An 8,794-nucleotide genomic window follows, 5' to 3' on the forward strand; every position below is an offset into this window, starting at 1 on the left:
CACACAGGAGGCAAGAGTTTGGGAAATAGTTTAGGGACCCGTGAATTAAAAAAAAAACCACGATTCTTTTTTCATAATCATGAAACGGACACGGGGCCTCTTTGTGTCGTCCTCGTTTCAGATACAATAGTACTTTCACTTATCGGGTCAGAACGGGTGCAGATAGGGTTGCTAGCTCCCCGTCTGGGAAATACCTGGAGATTTGGGGGGTGCAGCCTAAGGAGGGCAGGATTGGGGGGGGGGAAGACTTCAGTGGGGCATATAATGTCATAGAGTCCACTTTCCAAATAAGCCATTTTTTTCCAGGTAAACTGATCTCTGTCGCCTGGAGATCAGTTGTCATCCCAGCAGGGCTATTTTTGGGCAGGAACGAAGTTCCGGCTGGCTTCAGAGTTGGCCATGCCCACTACAGCCAAAACTTCTGCCTGCATGGCTACAGAGAGAAAGCCTGGAGAGCGACCCCCCCCCCCTGCAACTCCAAGGCAGGTGGGCCCTGGCAGGATCGGGGAGGCATTTAAATACCTCTCCATGCCTTCCCCAGCCTGTCCAAGGGCCAATTTGCCCGGGCTCCCTGCAGCTGTGGGGCACCCAGGCAAACCAAGGGAAGGCATGGGGTGTGGCCTAATATGCTAATGAGTATCTGCTGTTGGATGTGACCTGTTATGCTCATAAGTTCCTGCTGGGCTTTTTCTACAAAAAAAGCCCTGCATCCCAGTATGTCTCCAGCTACCACCTAGAGGTTGGCAACCACAGGTGTACTCCAGCTGCCACCTAGAGGTTGGCAACCACAGATGCAGAAGTTCTGCATCTACTTCAAGCCCTGTTATTGGCTGTTCGCATTGTTCCTTAAACATTAGCCCTAAATTTCAGATTGTACCAGGACACCTGGAAGAAAACAGTAATGTGCTACATCAGTGGTTAAAATACTTGCTTTCTTTTCTGACCTACATGTGAACATGTGGAATTTGCTTTATACTAAATAACGACATTGGTCCATTGAGGTGTGCATTGTCTCTCCCAAATGGCAACAGATTAACCCTGTCAAATGAAATGAGGTGCTCTGAGTGTTTGTTTATAAAAAACATTTATATCCTGCTCAGTGGTTCACAATACAATGCATAATTACAAGAATAACACACAGACTCTCCCCACGCACCTAATTAAGTGCCTTCAGCTATCCTCTGATAAAAGCTCTAGTGAGTAAAGCAGCCTACCTAGCTTCCTAAATTTTCACAAGTGGTGCTCTCTCATCCTATGGCGGAGCAAATTCCATAGAGCAGGAGCAGCCACAGATTGGCCATTAAGGCCACCAGGAACAGCTGGGAGCCACCCCTGGCCAGGGTCACCTAGTCCAAAGAGAGTGGCAGGCACGAGGTGGAAGTGCCGGGAAGGAGGGTTCACTATGGCTTGGAATATGACACACCTCCAGTCCACCCTTGCCTTGCTTGGCCTCACCACAGCAAAAGACAGGTTAGGACCTCCTGGCCTCACTGGTCCCAGGTTCTGTCCCTGGCATCTCCAGGCAAAAGGATCAGGTAGCACTGCAGGCAATGTGAACCACCTTTACCAGAAGACACTGCCAGACAGAGTAAGCAAGACTGACCTTGATAGACCAGTGGTCTGACTTATTATATGGCAATTCCATGGGTGATCAGATGATCTGGTTACAAATCTCCTGTGTCATGTATGGCTTGGCAGAAGAAGACCCTGAGATGAGGAAGTGTTTTTGCAAAAGGAGGCCCAACGGCATAGCCATGCAAAGCGCAAGTGGGTCAGAGATCCATTATCAAGAGGAAAAGATCCAATCTGAAGAGATGTGATCCAATCCCGACTGCTGATAAACTGGCAGAGCAGGATGAATCAACTGTATAGCTGCCACATTAGTAACTTCCATGGTAATATTGGCAGGGACATGCTTATGTGATTTGTGGATACTGGTTCCGTCAGGTTGAAGATCTTGATTCCATAATCGGAAACAAATAACCTGAGCTGGAAAGGCCCATACTGAGCCATCCTGTCATCCCAGGCAAAGCTTCTTCCGGATTCAAATCCACAACTCTCATTTCTGGGCCAGCTGGGTTTTGTTCTAGCCATACTGGTTAAGAAACTAGGTCCCTGGAGTGTTCCTGGCTCTTGAGTGATCAGAAGATACAGCAAATTCAGGCTGAGATTCTGAGCTAGGGGGGACCTGGATGAAGATCAGTAGGTTTCAAATTTCTGCAGAATTGTAGCCTAACTTTGTAAGAGGGAGATGCATTCGTACACAGCCAGATCCCAGCACTGATATTGAACTGATGTCAGCATGGAGGTGCAATGCCACAGGAGGATTTTGCAAAAATTCTTAGCCTTTTTGCTTCCAAGGTTAACAAGTCTGCAGGCGAATTTAAAACAACAACAACCTGCTTTCTATTAGGCTGCATGTTTGACTAAACAGAGCAGCAAAAAGAGCAAGGGAATGTACAGAAATATATATGTTTGTGTGTGTGATCATTGAATGGACTATAAAGAAATATAAAAAGATATTTAAAATGTTAATGAAAAGAGAATGTTGATCCTCATACCATGTAGATACCATTGGAGAGACAGACAGATGACAGACAGATTTTACACACAGACACACACACCCCCAAAACTGTCAGAAGAATTCCATGCCAGAGTATAAAAGTAAGTAATGAAATATCAGCAATATTTGTCAATCCAAATTTTACAGCTCTTAAATAAGTATTTTAGAAAGATGCTGGGGATGAAATACACCCTGCATTAAGTTTTTAAACCCTTGCCCAGATTTAAAGCCTTGATAAAAATGTACTAAATCTTTTAAGGTTTTTAATGAATCTAGCACGTGTTTCATAAATCACAGCGCTTGGCTCGGTCTCTCCGCCTTTTAATAAGGGTAAACTAGGAAATTGCTCTGAGCTCAGGCAAAATGCATTCCTATAATTGTGAGAGCAAAGGGAGGTTTTGAAAAAAAAATTGGCTCGCAGCTGGGGCTGGCCTCAGCTACTTTCATTACTGTAAATCAGTCTCCATCTGCAGATCTATGGTTAATCATATCAAGATGTGACTGGTCCAAAGGTAAATACCATTAGTAATAATTCAAAGGGAGAAATTAAATTGACAGGGCGCTGTTAGCAGTGCGGGACCATCCCTTGAACACTGGGAACATTTATCTGAAAGTCCAACCCAGGTTAGCTGTTGCTAGTCTTGCCAGATCTTAAGGGCTGACTCCCAAGTTTTAGAGTTTTGTCTGTTTTAAAAGGATATTTTATTTTGATAGATTTACATTGCCACCTGTCATCTATCAGGTTCCTGGGTCGTGGCGATCGACAAATATTAAATCTAAAAATATAATGCAATCCATTCTTAAAAAGAGAAGGAATGGAGGAAAAAATCTATGTTGTTGTTCAGTCGCACAGTCGAGTCCGACTCTTCGCGACCCCATGGACCAGATCTCGCCAGGCCCTCCTGTCTTCCGCTGTCCTCTGACGTTTGCTCAGTTTCATGTTCGTTGCATCGATGACACTGTCTAACCATCTCATCCTTTGCCATCCCTGTCTTCTTTGACCTTCAATCTTTCCCATAGAGCAGGATCTATAAAACTAACCAAATTGAGCAGTCAAGTGCCTTGGGAGGAGGAGGAGGAGAGTTGGTTTTATACCCTGCCTTTCACTACCCTGAAGGAGTCTCAGAGCGGCTTACAATCATCTTCCCTTCCTCTCCCCGCATCCGATACCCTGTGAGGTAAGTGGGGCTGAGAGAGTTCTGAGAGAACTGTGACTGAACCAGGGTCACCCAGCTGGCTTCGTGTGGAGGAGTGGGGAATCAAACCCGGTTCTCCAGACTAGAGTCTGCTGCTCTTAACCAGTAAACCAACTACTACACCAAGAATCTGACCTGGCACCTGAAACTGAAAAGACCCAGTGCCAGCTAGGCAGTTGGAAGGGATTTCTTAAATAAGCTTCCAGCACTAGTAGACGTCCACCTTACATCTGAAGATGGGGGCACACAGAGAGTTGGAACCAGCCAGATTTGGATCCACACACAGGGTTGGATTCACTCAATCTCCTCCAGTTCTCCTCCATACTACAGCTCCCCTCCCACGTGGCTTTTGAACACGCAGACACCACAATTCTCAGCATAGCCTTTTGAGTAGTCAAAGAGGACACATCCTTCCTTTTTCGCCAGCAGAAAGCCTGGGTGGATACACCCCAGCAGGGCCTTGATATATGACCTGAGCTGTTGGGCTAACTTATATGGGAACAAGCATTCCTTTAGGTGCTGTGGAGATTTACAGTGCCATCCTAAGCAGAGATATAGCCTTCGAAGTCCATTGAAGTCAATGGGCTTAGTCTGGTGTAACGCTTCTTAGGACTCCACTAGGGATGCCAGCCTCCAGGTGGGACCTGGGGATCCCTTGGAATTACAGCTCATCTCCTGACTACAGAGACCAGTTCCCCTGGAGAAAATGAATCTTTTGGAGGAAGGACTCTATGGCATTGAATCCCACTGAGGTCCCTGCCCTCCCCAGACTCCATCTCCAAATCTCCAGGACTTTCCCAACCTGGTTCTGGCCACCCCACCCACCCCTGGCAACCCTAGACTGCACTGTTAGCCTCCTCCTTAGATTCTTCACAGCACAGAATTAAATCTCAGGGTAAGATCTCAGTGACAGGAAACCCTTCCCCCCATGATATATCCACATCAATCCGCCTTAAGCTATATTTTAAACCAGACAAAGGAATGGTATATCCTCCAACGGTCCCTATTTACCAGGGACAGTTCCTGTTTTCTGATGCCTGTCCCAAGTAAATTACTAGGGTGGATCCTACCCCTACCCTTCCACTCCAGTGAGCAATGTTGTGCCAGCCTCCAACTTAATTGGCACCTCCTCAAATGGGAGAACTACTTAAGTTGGAGGAAGGCTCCTTAGACTGGAGGAAGCCACCTTGGAGGTAGGTTGGATTCACACCACTGTCCTGATCTGAACATTAGAGATGGTGGTGGTCCTTGTTCCCAGCCTTAGCATTTCCCCTCTTGGGGCAGATGATCCCCCCACACGCAGCTCCTGTTGCCCACCAGAACTATGGCAAATCACTGTTAGGCAAAGGTGTGATATCACTTCTAAGAAAGACACAAAAGTGAAACCACACCTTTCTAGGAATTGCTGGAAACTCACTGGTAAAACCATAGAGTTTCTGGCAATTCCTAGAGAGGTGTAATGTCACTTTAGGGTTTTCACTGGAAGTGACATCACACCATCACCTGATGGTGACCCTTGGCTTCCCAGACTCCTTCCAGTTGCCAGCTGCTGGCCTGCAACCCTATTTGTTCCAATAACATGACTGATATCATAGCACTATCATTCTTCAGGGTTCAGCTACTCCCTCCAATTCTCTGGAAATTCAGTCTCTGAATGGTTGGTGGATGCATCTTGTCACTATTGTACATGCATCTAACTGCATGCGCATGAAAACTAAGGCACCCTGCTATGCAGATCCCACCATTTTCACACATGGTAGTTGCTGGGCTGTGTTTTGAACTGTCAATAACATATTGCAAAACAATTATATTCTTGTAACCAAAGAGCAGAGGGAAGGCTGCATGGTATAGCCCAATCTCATCAAATCAAAAGCTAAACAGGGACTTGGTACTTGGAAGGGAGGCCACCAAGGAAGCCTCTGTAGAGGAAGGCAATGGCAAACCACCTCTGCTTCTTATTTGCCTTGAATGCTCCTTGCTGGGGTTGCCATAAGTTGGCTGTGACTTGATAGCACTTTACACAAACACACACACACACTGAACCAAAGAGCCATCACCCCCTTGGCCTTTAAAAGTGAAAGGCCTTTGGTAAGTAAATAAATGTAGCATACAGCAAATAATGGTGAGCTGTTTTTTCAGTGTAATAGTAGAGAGGGCGTAGCTTGCAAAAGGACTCTTGATTTGCAGATAGGAGTATTATTACAAGCACATCTTGTTTTCTGGTGGTATGTTACCATCTCCATGGGAATCCAGTCTAAAGGCTAAACCAGATGAGACTCTAGAAGATTTGTGAACAGATCTGCCCAGCATACTTTAAAAATACACTGTAGCTGCAAAGCGAAGGTTCGGATTCTACCCTATGTAGCTCTTGCCCACTGAAATTGACTGCCCTCCAAGAGTGGTTATAAGCCCTAATTGGGGCAAGAAGACAGGCACCCTCTCTTTGGTTGCAGTAACAGCATGGGGAAGGGTGTCAATTTTGACTGGCAAAACCATGTGAGGGAAGAGCTAAATCCCTTCTCTATCATTCTGTGGTCCCAGTCCCAAATTGGGTTCCTCACAATCTGCCTTTCAAAGACACTGTGCATATCAGTTCATGGATCTCACATAGGGTTGCCAAGTGTAAATTCCTCTGGAGCGGGGGACTCCCGTCCGGTGTCTAGGGGCGAGGCCACGACCATCCAAGGGAAAACCATAGAGTTTTCCCTCGGATGACCATGGCCCCGCCCCCAGCGTGCCTGGCGTGGTCGCGTCACTTCCGGGTGACGCGCACGTTGGGGTGGGGTTCTAGGCCTCTGGGGCGGGGGTTTCCCCACCCCCCGGGGGGACTTGGCAAGCCTAATCTCACAGCATCTCCAGTTTGACCAGGGTTGCCAACTTCCAGGTCGTACTGGAGATCTCCCAATATTACAAATGATCTCCAGGCGACAGAGATCAGTTCACCTGGAGAAAACGGTTGCTTTGGAAGGTGGACTCTACGTCTACGGCATCATGCCCCACTGAAGTCCCTCCCCAAACCCCACCCTCCTCATGTTCCATCCCCCAAATCTCCCAGTATTCCCCAACCTGGACTTGGCAACTCTATGTCTGACCCTTAGGCACTGTCTGAAAGAGAGCATTCCAAATTCTGAAACTCGTGGTGCGGGTCCTGATGATGTAATGGGGTGTGGTCTGGTGATGTCACACTGAACAGCAGTGTTATCGGCAGACCTTCCACATGCCGCTGGAAATTGTAGCACATGGTATCTGCAAAAGTGTGCTGCCACAATGGTGTGGCTTCGAAGTGATGGACTGTTCCCCAGTGGGAATCCCCCCACACACCCAAACAGCCAAAATTATATGACACGATCAATGTAAAATGTAGGCAAGCTGCTAGTGCCAGGTTATTGCCTCCCATCTCCAGTCGACAGTTGTAGATTGCCACAAGCAGGTATGCACAGAAGTCTTCAAAGAAGCCACTAAGGGTGTGGGCTAACTGATGGCTCCGAGATTTCAACCTGTCGCCCTGAGCATTATCCTCCAAACCCGAGTCTCAGGGCCAAAACCTGAACCCTGGCAACGTGAAGGGAGGTGGTGGCTTCAGCATTTGTAAATTTGCCAAGATTTCAACAGCCTGGATTAAACCCTATGAATCATGGCTTTGCTGCTGCGACTTCAAAACCCAGTGTTACTCCCCACACCGCCATCAACACTCTCACATCCCCAACCCATACATGCCACCCCACGCACCTTGTTGTATTGGAGCCAGGGAGAAATTACCAGGCCTTTTTTTACTAGCGCCTGAACCCAACCAGGTTAGAAAGCCTTTGAAATATTCTCGTTAACACCATTGTCTCCAGGCTGTCTGAAGAGGGAGGGCCCACAAACAACTGCCCTCCCTACTTTTAATAGAGATGCAATATTTTATTTCACTCCCTTTCTGGAGCCTTTTACAAGCTCCAGCAAGGAGTGCATGAAAAAAAGGTGTGGGATAATGGATTCCAACAGGTGGACAAACACCACCTTAGGCAGGGAGTCGGTTTCTTTGTCTATTGTCTTAAGGGGGAAATCAAACATTCTTTGCCCTTTGTGTAGGAAATCTGGTGGTGGTGTTAAACTCAGCAGGAGACAAATCTCTCCCCCCCCCCATAAAGTGCTGTTTAAAAGTCTGTCTAACCTCATTAACTGTCACAAGCAACAATACGGAACTGGCATTAAAGGCAATTTTCAGCCTGTTGGTCATTAATCACTGCTTGACAGTCATAAATAGGGGTGGAAAAACCATTCCTCCCACCCCTTGCTCTGGAGTTTAAGATTACCTCCTTGAAGATCGGTATGTGCTCATGAAGGCTGTGCTAGTGAGGTGGGTTGAAAAGGCAAGTTAGTAGCTGTTACCAACAACACATGCCTTGCACACACACACAAAATAATCTGAACTAGGCCAGTGGTTCTTCAGCTGGGGTTTGGGAATTTTCAGGTGGTTTTTAGGACCCCAATGAAAAGAAGGAGGGGGGCACTGAAGAACCAGAGGTTGACTTAAGGTCTTCACTGATGCTGAAGAGGCAAGCCACTTTTCAGTGTTGGTTTTAAAACTGAAGCTGAACATGTCAAAGAACCTCCAGGTTTCTATAGCCGTTTCCCTCTACATGGATGTGTTGATTTCTTATAGCATGGCCACAGAAGCTGAATGCAAACACTGAAGTTTAATTTGGAAGCCTTTCATGGATCCCACATAGGAGAAATGTGAATAAGCCCTTGTGTCAAAGGTATCTCCTCAGAACATTTACATGGGGCCAAATACTCTTTGTTCTTTATGAAGCTTTTGGCGTAGCCCTGTCCTCTATTGCAACTGACCTACCAAAGGGCAACACCCAGAGGTCATTTCGGGGGGAACGCGGGGGATCGCAGTTCCCCCGGGTGAAGTATGGGGGGCGGGGCACATGACGAAGCCCCGCTCCCTGCTTACGGCCGCTCCGCTTCCCGCCCTCATTCAGCCAGGAGGAGGCGGGAGAAGAGGGAGGGTAAGTTGCTTCCTCCCTGCCTCTCCCCACCCCTG

This window comes from Gekko japonicus, unplaced genomic scaffold (genome assembly GCF_001447785.1).
Source record: "Gekko japonicus isolate JY-2015 unplaced genomic scaffold, Gekko_japonicus_V1.1 scaffold419, whole genome shotgun sequence".
NCBI classification, from domain to species: Eukaryota; Metazoa; Chordata; class Lepidosauria; order Squamata; family Gekkonidae; genus Gekko; species Gekko japonicus.